The sequence below is a fragment of the Puntigrus tetrazona genome, chromosome 6 (genome assembly GCF_018831695.1).
Source record: "Puntigrus tetrazona isolate hp1 chromosome 6, ASM1883169v1, whole genome shotgun sequence".
Lineage (NCBI taxonomy): Eukaryota > Metazoa > Chordata > Actinopteri > Cypriniformes > Cyprinidae > Puntigrus > Puntigrus tetrazona.
The window spans coordinates 9,502,842-9,518,265 of NC_056704.1; the positions used below are offsets into that span (position 1 = coordinate 9,502,842).

The 15,424-nt window shown below is 36.5% G+C and overlaps 1 pseudogene; it reads left to right on the top strand.

Moving 5' to 3' along the window:
- Positions 1 to 15,424, top strand: part of LOC122346817 — a 128,728-nt pseudogene that overhangs the window by 53,871 nt on the left and 59,433 nt on the right.

A 15,424-nucleotide genomic window follows, 5' to 3' on the forward strand; every position in this document is an offset into this window, starting at 1 on the left:
TTAGAACGCTTACGCTCAAATAGGACAAATGTTTAAAGCAGTAACAAGAACATACAGAATAAGCAGGTAAAATATGTGGACTGGAATTGGGAAATGCTGTAATTCTTTTAGGTTTATTGCAGTGCCATGTACATAATGCCTTATCTGTGCTTAAAATGCTTAAAATAGGAGTGCGTACGGATAAAAGTATTTTTTGACGTTAATATTTATTCATCATACTGTTGATCTTAACCGTATTTTCTTTCATATTTTTCTGTAATTTCATAAGGATCTTCAAAGACGATTGAGAAACCCAGAGTGCATATATTGAATATGCCCTGTTTATCGGTCTCCTTATGTTCGGTGCATGGGTAAAAAAAAACTAGAAAAACAAGTAAAAAAATCATTTGACTGCTAAAAAATTTTCCCTAAGGTTTCTATATACAGACGTGGACAAAATTGTTGGTACCCTTTGGTCAATGAAAGAAAAACTCACAATGGTCACAGAAATAACTGTAATCTGACAAAAGTAATAATAAATAAAATTCTATAAATGTTAACCAATGAAAGTCAGACATTGTTTTTCAACCATGCTTCAACAGAATTATTAATAAGAAATAAACTCATGAAACAGACCTGGACAAAAATGATGGTACCCCTAACTTAATATTTTGTTGCGCAACCTTTTGAGGCAATCACTGCAATCAAACGCTTCCTGTAACTGTCAATGAGACTTCTGCACCTCTCAGCAGGTATTTTGGCCCACTCCTCATGAGCAAACTGCTCCAGTTGTGTCCGGTTTGAAGGGTGCCTTTTCCAGACTGCATGTTTCAGCTCCTTCCAAAGATGCTCAATAGGATTGAGGTCAGGGCTCATAGAAGGCCACTTTACAATAGTCCAATTTTTTTCCTCTTAGCCATTCTTGGGTGTTTTTAGCGGTGTGTTTTGGGTCATTGTCCTGTTGCAAGACCCATGACCTGCGACTGAGACCAAGCTTTCTGACACTGGCTAGTACATTTCTCTCTAGAATTCCTTGATAGTCTTGAGATTTCATTGTACCCTGCACAGATTCAAGACACCCTGTGCCAGGCCGCAGCAAAAGCAGCCCCAGAACATAACAGAGCCTCCTCCATGTTTCACAGTAGGGACAGTGTTCTTTTCTTGATATGCTTCATTTTTTCGTCTGTGAACATACAGCTGATGTGCCTTGGCAAAACTTCGATTTTTGTCTCATCTGTCCACAGGACATTCTCCCAGAAGCTTTGTGGCTTGTCAACATGTAGTTTGGCATATTCCAGTCTTGCTTTTTATGATTCGTTTTCAACAATGGTGTCCTCCTTGGTCGTCTCCCATGTAGTCCACTTTGGCTCAAACAACGACGGATGGTGCGATCTGACACTGATGTTCCTTGAGCATGAAGTTCACCTTGAATCTCTTTAGAAGTCTTTCTAGGCTCTTTTGTTACCATTCGGATTATCCGTCTCTTAGATTTGTCATCAATTTTCCTCCTGCGGCCACGTCCAGGGAGGTTGGCTACAGTCCCATGGATCTTAAACTTCTGAATAATATGTGCAACTGTAGTCACAGGAACATCTAGTTGCTTGGAGATGGTCTTATAGCCTTTACCTTTAACATGCTTGTCTATAATTTTCTTTCTGATCTCTTGAGACAACTCTTTCCTTTGCTTCCTCTGGTCCATGTCGAGTGTGGTACACACCATATCACCAAACAACACAGTGATTACCTGGAGCCATATATATAGGCCCAATGGCTGATTACAAGGTTGTAGACACCTGTGATGCTAATTAGTGGACACACCTTGAATTAACATGTCCCTTTGGTCACATTATTTTCAGTGTTTTCTAGGGGTACCATCATTTTTGTCCATGCCTGTTTCGTGAGTTTATTATTTTAAATAATTCTGTTGAAGCATGGTTGAAAAACAATGTCTGACTTTCATTGGTTAACATTTATAGAATTTTTATTTATTATTACTTTTGTCAGATAACAGTTATTTCTGTGACCATTGTGACTTTTTCTTTCATTGACCAAAGGGTACCAACAATTTTGTCCACGTCTGTATATTGTGATATATCAATATTGTGGATTCTTTTAGTGTAAAAAATATATAACATCATTACAACCCTAACTGGGAGACCGGAGAAACAGGAGCAAGGGCAATGGGGAAGCACATGCCACAGTGAGTACACTAACAGGGACAGGAACCAGGAGTCAGATTAAAAGTCAGCAAAGTTTAAGCCTTCAAAGATACAATCGGGCAGCGAGCTCCAACAAACTGAAGAGCTGTGGCTTGTGCTTTATGCTTAGTGAGATGATGTGTCCTGAGTGGGGTGCACCTGCACAAAATTTATAATCAGGTGAGAGGGATTGCTAAGATTGGGTAGTGATTGGATAGTGATATCACTCTGAGCTGGTTTTTCTCTCCTTCACTCCACTGTTCACCACTGCTGGGAGGCTACTTTTGTTATGTAGATCGTGGAGACTGTCTTCTGCCACTGACTGTCACACTGTGATGTCACAAAGTGTAGGAAGTGGATCAGCTTGGTTTTAACAAATGCTGTGAGGATACAATTTGATTCCTCGTGTTGATTCCTCATCCAATGCTAATATCACTGTAGCAAAAATTGCATTAGCGTGGGCAAGTTGATTCATTTCTGTGAATCTTTTCAAACTGTCAGTTTCACTGAACAATTTCAGAATTTATTTGACCATATTTTTTTTTTTGCATTTTGCTCATGGTCTCTTTTAAATGTAGGTAAATAATGTGATTTATTATGTATTTGTTATACTTATTATGTGATTTATAATGTTTCAATATCATTCATTGTATGCATTAATTGATTAAGGGTACTGTATTTTAGTTTTTTACTAATGACTTGGTTGAAAAGTTGTTTACTCAGATCATTTTAAGAAATGATCAATAATTTTTTAGAACAAAATGTTGTTTTAACTGTTTAAAAAAATCTTTGGTGTTGAAGACACATTTCAGTGTGTCCTGTGTTTTGTATAGGTCAATAACAGTTTGACATTTACTGGGTACATCAGCTTGTGATCTGCTATATATACTTATAATTAGTAGTGAGATCAATTCAAAACACTGTTTCTTAAAACCTAATTTAAACACACATTGGAATATACAGTTACTTACTGTAATAAAGAAGTACATACATTCATCACTCTATGCCTGTATCATTATTTGTTAAAGCAGTTTCTTCTGAAAAAAAAAAGACTTCTCTTCCTACCTATACAGTTGTCTCTCAGTTATGCATATGCATAGTTCATGTAAGGACTACTTGGCTACAAATCAATTCAATAGTAATGAATTTGAGAGTGTACAACATGTGCTACAGTATTTACTGTATATGTTTTCTTTCCCTAAGGTTCTGTATGCAGAAGAGTGCAAAGCTGGTCCCAGGAGTGACCTTGGACCTAATTGAGAAGTAGGTGTTTGTTTTTATTTTTATTTCCTCCCTTTTCTCGCTTTTATTTGGTTGTCTGCTTATCTTTTCATCTCTCTTGTTTGTCTCTATTTTAGTTTTATATAGTTTTTCTCTAGAAATAGCAGAGAATCCTGGAAAGCCATGTAACTGAATAAAATCTTGGAAGTCTTTTATTATTATTATTATCTATTATTATTATTATTTTGGTGCTTTCTTTCAGGCTCCCAGTTATATCCACAATTTGAACTAAAACAATTTAATTTATGTTTGTTTTTGTCCTAACCTGCTTGGAGTTTCATGTCTTAGACCAGCCCACTATAGTTCACAATTGACTTTATTAAAATAATGTTATTAAAATCTCAATTTCTATGTCTGCAGTAATTCACTGTTCTTTGCATCCTTGTAATTTGTTGTATTTTTCTAGAGCTTTCTTTTTTCATTCTCGCATTTTATCTTATTCTCACATTTTATCTGTTTTTATCTTATTTTTTTGCATGCATATCTCCAACAACTGATGTTGTTGTTTTTTTTTTGTTTCTCTGTCTGTGGAGTCAAAAGACAATTATGTCATCATTAGCCTGCAGGTTGGTCGGTCTGCTGAAAATAATTAATAAAGGGAGGGGCTGCAGTTAAATAATAAATAAAAAAGTGGGCTACTGTGAGTGCAGCCAGTGGCATGACAACGCTGGCTCTTGCGGCCCCAAAAAACAGACCAGCCCATCTGGAATTCCCAAATAGCCAATCTGGACCCCCGGTTCTGTGGATTCCAACTGCAATAACTTTACAGTGATCTTAAAAAATACAAATAAATAGACCAATTAGGGTAAATTATGGATTATCTGTATCTTGCTTTCCGGCAGCTTGATTATTTTGATAGTGATTCATTAGGAGCTATTTTTTGCAATTAGTATTTAGATTTTTTTTAATCACTAAAGAAAGTTAAGTGGTTTTTAAAAAGAACTTTTGCAGTGACCTTCAGTTGGCCTTTGCAATTTTTGAATTCATCTTTGCACTTTGTCCTGTGTAAGAACTGTGGGGCCCCTGAGGCATAATAGAGTTGAATGAAGAAAAAGAGGCAGTTCTTTGAGCTTTGTGCAGATGAAAAACATTTCATGAGATCATGACAGCTCTAACCCCTCTGTTTCCTCTTTTTCCGTTCCATCTGCAACTTTAAGTAAGCTTAATATCTCTTACAAAAATACAGAGAACACCAACCTGTTGTTGGTGTATTTAAAACTTTAGCTTACACAATAGTAAATGCATCCCTGTTCTGAAGACTCATGTAATTATTATGTAATCACAACTTTTCTATTAGTATCTTAACCGCTTGGTGATATCTTAGTCATTTTCCCTGTACACTTTTCCCAGGGGCCTTTGCAGTTAGGAAGCACTTAGTTGTTAATAATAGAGACTAAGAGTGAAACTCATCACAGTGACACCATCACAATGATGCTGCTTTGGGGTTTCAAATGCTCTTTCCTGTTTTTAATGGATGTAGTTGAACATGATACCTGAGGCAGTCCCTTTGCTTATGATTACTTTAAATGATTAAGTTGAAATAGCAAAATCATTGTATTTCATAAACAATTTTTTAAGGACAGAGAACTTCTATAAAGACTGACTTTTGTATCCTGTCAGAAAGTACAGGGAATGAACATCAACAGTTTTAAAACATTTATAATCACTGAGTCTGACCAGCAGCAAATGGCAGGTTGATTATATGCAAAGCACTTTCAATTGACAGATATCCCTCCCTTTTTTATTTCTTTTTAAACATTTATTTATTTACTTATTTTATTTTGTATTTATTTTTGACACCATGTGCATCATCATGAACTTATTAAATGTTTCATAGTGGTATTTAGAAGGTTACTTCACCCAGAAATTGTACTTTTATTAACCTCATGCTGTTCCAAACCCAAAATAATTCATTCATCAGAAAATGTTTTGTTAACACTTTATTTTAAGTTACACTTGTTAGTTGCTTTTTAATATGCATACTACTAGAATATTAGCCATTTATTAGTGCTAATTAAGCACATATGCCTTACTCTACATTCCTAATCAAACCCAATACCTAAATTTAACAGCTGCTAACTTTTAATAAGCAGCTAATTCAAAATTCTTAAGTGAAAAGTCATTATTAATAGTTAACAAGTGTTAACTATTCTAAAATGTTACAGTAGAGAAGGACCAGAGGAAAACTGGCCCGCAACTGAACATAGTTTCTCCAAAGGTTTTTTTTTTTCTTATACTGTCATTGAAGGGGTTTTGGTTCTCAAACAAAAAAATCTATTTTATTCTATCTTTATTTGTTTGTTTTATCATCACTTAAATGCAGGTAGGTTTTATCAGAAATACAACATTTTAGACAAAATAACTGAAAACACACATACATTTAGGCTTCATATATATACATGTACCTATATATATATATATTATATATACTCTATTTATATATAGATCATGTACACACAAACATATATACATATTCATATTCATATTGGCAGGTCATCAATCTATCCACAACATAACTAGAAAATTCTGTGTCTATAAAGATATCTTTGTCACGGAGTAGCCTACTTTGTCCCAATCAGACCTGAGAAGTTCCCTAACTCATTGAAGACATGCGCTAGGACATTCCTTACTGTAATACACCTAGAATTAGGATTGCCATAGAAACTTGTCTTTGGCAGGGAAGCATTGTAACCTAATTTGTTGAGATTTCTTGTCAGTGGTGGGGAAAGAGTTAAGACCATGAAAAAACTGTTGTTGTTTTTTTTTTTGTGTAGGTTTTGTGTATGTCTTGTAACCCAGGTAGAAAATTAAGTTTATTTAAAAGTTGACCTGAGTTTGATTCCTGCCGATCCCACTCTTCTTTCTTCACTCAGTGTTTTTCTGTCAGCTATCCAATGTCCTCTCATGTACAAAGCCAATAAATCTAACTTTTAAAAATGTACTGTATTTTACAAATTTAAAAAAGCATAGAATATAATGATGTTATATTTTATGTCTTGTAAATGCATTAGTTTTTGTGATGTTCTCAGATGAATCACACTTGCACATCTAGATAGTAAAGTTTGGGGCTTTGCAATTAGTTATTAGATGCGGCATCTTTGACTTAGCAAGGAAATTGTTGTATAATATTAATTATGACAAATATAATTGATTTATGATTTTTTTACTTAATATTATGCATTCTTTCATTTGCTATGGGCACTGAAGTCAGGTAGCTCCTGAAAAATGACCAAGCTGTCACATAAAACTACTCTAAAAATGTGTGTGCATGGTTGGAACTAAAACGAATGTCTCTGGGGTCGACATAGTGGAAATGAAACCTAGTGTGTGCGCTGTGTTGAATGGTACATGTGTCATACCGTTAAAAAGAACTGTGTCAAGCCAAGAAAGTTATAGCCTACCTAGATTCAAACTGACACTAAATTATACCTTCAGCTAGCGAGAAGTTACTCCATAAATTGTGCCCTATAAAACATACAGCTCCTGGGGACCAGGTGCATTACTCATGATTGGAAACAAATGAAGAAAGTAAGTTTGCTGAATGGATAGAGTAAAATTTGGCAGTGTGGGGCTGTCGTTAAGACACGTGTGTGTGTGTGGTGATAGATGGGTGATCTGGGAGCAGCAGTGTGTTAATCAGTGGCACGTTAAAGGCGATGACATTTGCTCAAGGCTTCTGCCCAGCATGATCTGCCTGACTCACCCACTCATCACGAGAACGGAGCCCACTGCTGCCAGTCACTGATGCCTGTGACTCTCACTATCAGGTGTCAGAAATTTGTAATAATAGACTTTGGTTGCACCCACATACATTCAGTTTGTATTCATTTCTATCTCTGTCTCGCTATGTCTCTTGCGTACACACGTGTAAGTGGTCGCATATAAGCAAAATACTAGCAGTTTCTGTCCATGACCTGCCTAAAGCTTCCTTCTAAACTATTATTCTAGCTGTCTTGGAACCACATAAGTGACTGATTTAGATTCATGAACAACTGAAATAGCACTCCAGAAGGGAAAATAGGCTCTAATTCAGTAGAGTGTGACCTTAGCGTTTTGCAAAGATAATAGTGTGTTACTCTAATAAGCATTAAAATACACAGCACACACAGAAAATTATCAGTGTAGTCTGAAGTAAATGAAATACAATTCAAACTGATTCATATTTCAGTTTATCCGGGAATTCTCTTCTGTGGACATTGTCAAAAGTGTGGCATATTTAAGGCAACATACTTAAGTTTTGTCATACTTTTGATGTGTTTCTGAGGCGGTTAGTACAAAACAGCTCCATGACTTTCAGAGGCAGTCCCAGTCTCTGATTTTTCAGTAGTGATTTTTTAAGTAATGGTCCCTTAATTATTTCATGTACAGTACGTATAAACAAATCTGTAATTGAAAACATGTTATGCTTGTCACTATTTAAATGATTATATTTCAATAACCAATTAAGATTAGTTGCATAGTTGCATAAGATTTAGAAGCAAAAAAAGTTTAGTTTGGGTAAATTTTTCCCTTAAATGATTATTTGAATATACTGTAGTTTGGGATTAGTTGTGAAGTGTAATCATATAGTAAGATCAAGTCAAGTTTGTCAATAATGCAAAACTGAGATACACATGATGGGGCTCTCTCTCTCTCTCTCTCTCTCTCTCTCTCTCTCTCTCTCTCTCTCTCTCTCTCTCTCTCTCTCTCTCTCTCTCTGTCTCTCTCTCTCTCTCTCTCTCTCTCTCTCTCTCTCTCTCTCTCTCTCTCTCTCTGTCTCTCTCTCTGTCTCTCTCTCTCTCTCTCTCTCTCTCTCTCTCTCTCTCTCTCTCTCTCTGTCTCTCTCTCTGTCTCTCTCTCTGTCTCTCTCTCTCTCTCTCTGTCTCTCTCTCTCTCTCTCTCTCTCTCTCTCTCTGTCTCTGTCTCTCTCTGTCTCTCTCTCTCTCTCTGTCTCTCTCTCTCTCTCTCTCTCTCTCTCTCTCTCTCTCTCTCTCTCTCTCTCTCTCTCTCTCTCTCTCTCTCTCTCTCTCTCTCTGTCTCTCTCTCTCTCTCTCTCTCTCTCTCTCTCTCTCTCTCTCTCTCTCTCTCTCTCTCTCTCTCTCTCTGTCTCTCTCTCTCTCTCTCTCTCTCTCTCTCTCTCTCTCTCTCTCTCTCTCTCTCTCTCTCTCTCTCTCTCTCTCTCTCTCTCTCTCTCTCTCTCTCTCTCTATCTATATCTATATCTATCTCTGTGTGTGTTTGTTTGTTTGTGTGTGTGTGTGCACGCTTGTTCTATTGATTATTTTGTTATGAAGTTATCTATTTCACCAGGCGTTTAAGAACGAGATTCTTCATTCTTCTTATTCTTGGATAAATTGAAGTACAAGATGAGAAGTCAGAGCTAGTTTACTTTTAAGGAATTAAAAGTTCTACTTCTAGTTCTATCAGTCAACAAAAACATTAAAAATAATAATAATTGTTGCATTTTTAACACAGTACATAATATATTGTGGAATTTAATGTGGATTTTAGGGGCATAATCCAATTAAGATTTCATCATTCAACATCCTTTGTGAGATGTTTATAGTTAAAATTGAAGTGAAATATCTCCAACGTAATTCATAGCCAGTGTCTTTCTCTTGGTGGCCTCTCAAAAAAAAAAAAAAAAAAAAACTCTCTGATTATTTTATATGATTAATTAAGGCGTTATCATTCTCTTTGAATTTATACACGTGGATTTGTGTTACATCACATTTATACTGTTAATTCATTCCATCGGTGTAAAACAGAAATACAGCATGTGGTCATATCCTGTCAGTTAGCTGCCATAGTTAGTTGTTCTTCTCCATGGTGTTACCTCATCTCAGCTGCTGAGATGAAAACCATGATCACCTTCACCCCTTAAGGTGAGAATTGAAATCGGTGAGCGATGACTTTTGTCCTCCCAGAATATCAGTTTTCTTATTGTCAGAGACTGAGAGTAGAAAATTGTTTTTTGATTCATTGCTCTTCTCTTCCCTCTCTCTCTCTCTCTCTCTATACTGTATATGTTTGTAGAAACCTTTTTACTTACATTAACGTTTTCTTACACTTTATAGTAGGGTTCTGTATGTTCTGTATGACATTACTTAACTTAGTAGTTACATGAACTAACATTACCAGTGCTTGTGAAGCATTAATCTTGTTTAATGTGAACTCTAACCAAGATTATTATATGCTGTAAAAATTACTCTGTTACTCCATGATGCCTTATACATTTTCTAATATTGACCCATAGAATCTTTTTAATATTGATCCACATTTGTTTTACTAAAAACAATTCTAAAAAAGAATTTTCCAAATTCTCATGAAAAGGCAGGTGACCGACAGATTGAAGACACCAACAAGCAGTTATTGGTTTAGGGCAGTGATTCTCAAATGGGTGACAGAAAATGGGTTGGAGGTCTAATGACATAGATGAGAGGAAAAGCAATGCTTCCTGTATATTTTGTTTCCGACATCTAGGCTGTGTCCAGTTAAACTCTGCAGTATGGTTCATAGTAACGTGTCACTTTGTAGAAGTCAAATTTGTTACACTGACAAAATTTTTTTAAATAATTTTCTCTCAGAAACTGCTAGCAAAAAGGAACACATTTGAATTGAATATCTGAAGAAAAAGTCATAAATAAATAAAATGCTACTTGTATGGACATTCAGTAGAATAAACTGTGGACCATGGTGCTACATAATAAACATAAATGTAAACATAGAACACTAGACATAAGAACATTTTCTTATACCTACATGTCAAAAAACAATACAAACGTGCATAGAATTTTCTGTTTTCAGCTTTTGGATGCAGCCTGGTGTAAAACAGGGATTTGTGTATTTCTGTCTTTAGTTCAGATTGAACAGATGTGTGTTTACTTCACTTTGAGCATAGCAGTTTGGACTCATTTATCTCCTTTAAGTTTGTCTCATGGTGCCTCGTGGTCATTGTCTCTGTTTCTGATTATGACAGCAGTAACAGAATGTAGAATCTGTCTTAATTTTGGGAATTATGCTAACTGACTTATGTTATCTCTCTCTCTCTCATCTTAATAATTTTCATTTCTGATATGGTGACGTTTTTAAGGTTATGGTGTGATCTGTAATTTCACATCTGTAATGTGTTTGTGTCCAGTAGTGTTTCTGAAAGAATTTGTGGTTTTAGATGCTCTGGGTAATCTTGTCTCCAGTGTACAGTAAGCAGGATTCATTTAGATGTGTTCTTTTTGTATTACACATGTCTCTTTCTCTCTCTCTTTTCTTATTCTCCATCACTCATTAATTAATTTATCTCTTATAAAAACACTTCCACTGTGTGAGATGTCTTTGGTCACAGCACGCATGCATATTCTTATTCTAAACCAGGACAGGAGGGATGTCCCATTAGTAATTACAGTAGAAGGGATGTCATGGTTGCTTAGCAACAGCATTTTGGGAAGCTGAAGCTTGTGCAGCTCTGTTAGTATGCAGCATCACTCCTCAGTCCACCGTTACTGTATTGGTTCATAGCAAAATTCCTTTTTTTATTTTGATTATTGACATATCAACATACATTCAGTCCTGTCACATGGACCAATATAATGTCATTACCTATTTGTAAGTCAAGTTAAGCTCTGTATTGAGAAGGTCATCAGTTATCAGTTCACTTTGCATTATAATGTTAGTGTATTTCTTTCTAATAAGCACCAAAATGATTTTTCTTAGATTCATTTTCTTGGTTTCATGTATGTACATATTATTTTTTCTCAGGATCCCGGGTAGGCTGAATGACAGAAGGACACCATTAGGAGCTGAACTGGATTTTCACAGCTATCACTGACACAATTATGCGTGGAACGTCCTGCCAAGAGGTTTGTCCTGATTAAAACACAGAAATCTCTGAAGATTTAGTTTTGTGTCAATCAACTGCACAGTCCTTTCAGGTCTGCCAAAAGAGTGACAAATTCATTTTGATAATTCAGCATATGTTAAATTATTCTAACTTGGAGCCCAATTTTCCTGTTGTGAGGAAATTCTCATATATATAGAAACTGAAACTGTCATATATGCATATTGCATGCATATACTGTATATATATACACATACATATATATATATATATATATATATATATATATATATATATATATATGCATGCAATATATGCATAGTGTTAGTTTAGTTCTTAATAGAAAATACCAAAATACTTTGAAAAGCCAAAGCATGATGAACTGTTGCCCCAGTGCTACTCTAGCAGTAAAACTGGCAGCAGTAAACACAGGCAAGTGAAGTGAGTCAAAGCATTCCAGTGCTCTTATACCGAATGTTGTTCATTTTAACAAGCTTCCAAGAGCTTTGTAAATGCTTTGCTTGCAGTTTTTACAGTGTTCTTCATTAAAGCATAAGATATTTATCTAAATTCCCAAAGTCAAGCTTCGCAAAACACTAGCTTTGAAGTTTTTACTCTCGTTTCTGTCCTGAGGAACCAGACGTATATCCCACGTATATCATGACCTCTCACAAGCTTTCATTAATTATTATGCTTTAGAGGGAAATCTGCATAATAAGAATTCCCAGGGTTTAATCTGTCTTGCATACACATGATAATTAAAGGGTCTCTTTAATTAACACAGAGTATTTCAAACAACAAAATTTAGAAATTCTATTCAAGTTACCTGCTTTCACATGTCATTCCTCTTTAACACATAAAGATGTTTTTATTATTCTTTTTCTCTCTCAATCTTTGTAGATCTCTTTCAGAAATTGTTTCGTCAAGATCTTTTGGTGGCCAGTCTATTTCGAAATTTCTTATTGGCTGAGAGAATAATGAGGTCATATAACTGTACACCAGTCAGCAGCCCCAGGTTGCCACCCACATACATGCACGCTATGTGGTAAGTGTATGCATGTGAACGTGCACACACACACACACACACACACACACACACAGTATTCTACAATATTTTCCCTAACACTGTATGTTTAACATTTGTTCAGAAAAGACAAAAACTGTTTTGTTGTGTCTAACTTATGCTTAGTTCTTCTTAGGCTATACAGTAAAAAAAAAAATCTATTTTTGTATGGTTTGAAATCCAGTTTGCATTGGATTCTTGGAAATGCCTTTGAGTCTGAATGTTATTTGTGAAATGTATTAATGCAATATACAGTAATGCCTGCATTTCTCATTTTCTGCAAGTTGTGAGACATGAACAAAATAGTTGCCAGCATTTCACACAACAATAGGTATAACTTTCATATGTTGGCAGTCATGACATAGTGCTCACGTTCATTACTACGGCAACCATTATATTTATATTGGACACTGACTATATTGAACTTTAGATTTCTCGAATTTACACTTGCAAAAACAGTGAAGTCCATCTTCTAAAAAAGCAGAATTTGAAGAAAAGTACTTTATTTGTACTTTATGGTTTAAAATACTAGAGTATTCCAACTCAACATCATTACTTCACTTTAGTACCATACCATGTTGATATTAAAATAACAATGAAGAAAATGTACAGTATATCATACAAGGTACATACTACAGTATATCATACAGGGTACATACAAAAATATATATTTGTTTTTTTTTATTATTTAATGTATGTTCTGTTTCTGGATGATAATGAGATCAGATTTCTGTGTGGAGCACTGGTATTGTGCAAGAAAAAATCCCACTGGATTATTACAGTTAATGGCAAAATGAATGTCCAGAAATGTAAACTGATATTTCCTGCTGACACACTACAGCAAAATATAGAAATAACTGAACTGAAACATTTTTAGATGGTAAAAATACAAGTGTTCTAATAATTTTGTCCACCGCTGTATGAAGAGGTGTTTTTGTGAATATGTTAAAGTATGTAAACTTGTTAATATCTTTTTCTTAATGCCTAAATAATAAACATCAATATAGTTTTTATTAAAAAAAAATTCATAAGGTTGTGTATTCAGTGGAACATTACATTTTGTGGCAAAATCTTTGAGTATTGATAGTTCGGTATCATGGCAAACTCTCAGTAATATTCAGTTTTATTATATTTCTCCTAAAAGCAAAATGCCAGATTTGCCAGAACATTCCATGGAGAAGAGGGAGCTTTTTTCCTACAGTGAATGGCCCTACTTATTTATTTAAGGTGGTATTTTACTCGTAGGCCTCTCCCTCTGCATTTTAAATGAACTATGTTATGAATTTTCATTCCCCTCTCTCACTCCCCCTTTTTTCCATCGTCAGTATCATGCTGTTGGCTAAACCTGCATTGTGTAATCCTCAGCAGTGTATGATGGAATACAGTCTTTGTTCTCCACAGCTAGTTGAAGCTTGAATCTCATAACATACCATTAGCAAGAGAGAAATAGATTTTACTTTCATAATGGTGCATCAGAGCTCTTTAGTTACACTGTGGAGAAAGTTACTTGAGTCTTCTGAAACAGGAGATGAGAAATGGAGAGAGGCGGAAATAGAAGGAACATTTGGTAAAGAAGGAAAGAGTTATGGGAACATTTGAGAGGAAGGATAGTGTCTTCCGCTATTAGGAGGAGACATGATGAAGCAGGGAAGGGAGTAATAGCAAGGAACAGTACAGGAAACAGACAGAAAGAATATTGATGGCCACTGTGGAATAATCATTGCAATATGTGCTGTGGGGCCTCGATGAACAGACACGAACCATAAAAGGGGATCGCTCTAGAACCAGGTCGTAAAATCGCGCATCCTCCGCACCCCGGACCATAAAGGCAATCAAGATGGTCAGCCGAGCGATGCAGAGCGCCGCAAAGTCTACCAAACATTCTCAAGGGACTGTCGCTGCAGTGAGCTCGGCCAATCCGAGAGTACCCATGTCAAGATTGGGATGATTGAAACTGCAACATCTGGTCGACAGCACGATAACTCGTTCTGCGCACTGATCTGGGACCAGTTCTACCAAGCCACCAAGTCAAAAGGTGATAAGACTCCGCGGTGAATCAACGTGGTCAGGACAGCCTCACACTTTCAACCCCCCCCAGGGAGGTTTGCTCTGTCCCAACATACATTCCTTAAAAGCGCGCCTTTTTCCTTTTCGCTACAATAAAGGAACTGCCAGGACACACATAAAACCACTAAACGAACAATCTAAATGCCTTCCTTTCAAACGAATAAAGGTTCATCTGTAAATAACTGCTTAATAAATGTTTCGGGATGTATGTAGGAACCGCTATATACTCTTTAAATAATCCTCTAACAGAGAGCGTTCCATAAGCGCTAGATAATGCATGTTTGATATCAAATTGAAGCTTACGATGTTTCCAATATCGTGGTGAGTTAATATGTGTGTTTGTGCAATGCACAACAGTGTATTCCACTTATAAGCTTTTGATAAGGAACAGAAGTGCAGAATGTCAATTCTAACTGGGATAAAGTATGCACAAAACCGGAGTCGAAAGCAGGTGTGGACACGCCCCTTCGACCTCGGGATTGGACAACTGCCCAGGGCACGGCCCAAAACTTGCACCTCAAAACGCAGGAACAGAGCTCTCTGAGTTGAGTTGAGTTGAGAACGAGCCGAGTCGGAGTCAAGCGAGTCGAGAAGAATTCGGGTCGCTGCAGGAATCGCCAAGGAAACAGAGAAACTTCGGAACTTGGAGAAGAACAGGAGACTCCGAACCAGAACGACCCGATACCCTCGACTCCGGTCCGCTCCGTCACATCACTCCACGGACACTCACTGCCCTTTCCATAACCAACCCGATTCATCCAAAGCGAACCACCAAGCTAGAGAGACTTCATTCGAACGGCCCGGGAAAGCCCGACCACGTCATCCCACGGACGAGCCTGCCCAATCAGCACGCCGGGATTTCCCCAGACACGCCGAGTGGTAAAACTACCTTTCCGTCTCTACTGAATTGGCGCAGACACATATAAGCGAGGCTAAACCTAACTTTGCTTTGTTGGTGCTCTTAGTGCGATCTCAGAACTAGCTAACAGACTTTGGACAGACAATTATTCATTTCCCTTCCAAC